Source organism: Bison bison, unplaced genomic scaffold, assembly GCF_000754665.1.
Source record: "Bison bison bison isolate TAMUID 2011002044 unplaced genomic scaffold, Bison_UMD1.0 scf7180017864248, whole genome shotgun sequence".
NCBI classification, from domain to species: Eukaryota; Metazoa; Chordata; class Mammalia; order Artiodactyla; family Bovidae; genus Bison; species Bison bison.
The window spans coordinates 1,365,423-1,366,394 of NW_011494820.1; the positions used below are offsets into that span (position 1 = coordinate 1,365,423).

Here is a 972-nt window from a genome sequence, read left to right on the forward strand (position 1 = left end):
CGGTGGGAGGAGGGTCAGGGCTGGGGTGGAGGCGGCTGAGCCTGACGGCAGGGACAGCCTGGGCCCACCTGCGACCTCCCGCTGCCTGGGAAATACCTACTCCTATTGTACAGTCTATCCCAAATGACCCTCTCTGAAAGTACTCCTCGACAACCCCGGGGGAAAAGAAACAGCTCCCGCTCCTCGGCCCTGCATGTGCCTCCTGGCTGGGGCACAGCCACGGGCGACTCTATGTGCCTCTGTCTTTCTAAATGAAGAAAAAGCACTGGTGGCAGGCAGCCCTGGACCACCTCAGGAGCCAATTAGACACACAGACTCAGGGCTTCCCTGGTGACCCAGTGGTTAAAAACCTGCCTGCCAATGCAGAGGACACAGGTTCAATCTCTGGTCTGGGAAGATCCCATATGCCACAAGGCAACTAACTAAGCCCGTGCCACAACTGTTGAACCTGCCCTCTGGAGCCCAGGAGCTACAACTACTGAGCCCAAGGGCCTGACAGCCTATGCTCCGCAACGAGAAGGCACTGTAACAGGAGGCCCACTTGCTACAACTAGAGAAAGCCTGTGCAGAGCAACGAAGATCCAATGTAGCCAAAAATGAATAAATAAACAACATTAAATTAAAAAAAAAAAAAATAGATTCAGGGGTCTCAGGGCAGTCTGTCCTGGTGGGAGCAATGAGGACTAATGGTCAAAAGAGAGAAGAACTGTTTTTTTCTACATACGAACCTGCTCCTGCAGAAGCCCACCTCAGACACATGGGGCTGTGGGGCACCAGGATGTGTTCCCCCTTGAACCCTGACTCCACAATGCAGCTGTGAGAGCACCGTGCCTCAGCCCTCAGGATGAGCTGAGTGAAAGCTGCTGGGGTCCGAAAACCCCCATCCTTGGCTCTGCAGTGACTCCACCCAGCGCAGGACCCAGAGCCTACTGGCCTAACTGTTGGGTTCAGGGTGACACTGGGAGAGCCCCC

General features: G+C 55.1%; 1 protein-coding gene across 2 annotated transcripts in view; it reads right to left on the reverse strand.

Moving 5' to 3' along the window:
- Window positions 1–972, reverse strand: part of MAU2 (MAU2 sister chromatid cohesion factor) — a 38,913-nt gene that overhangs the window by 4,207 nt on the left and 33,734 nt on the right. The window lies entirely within an intron of this gene.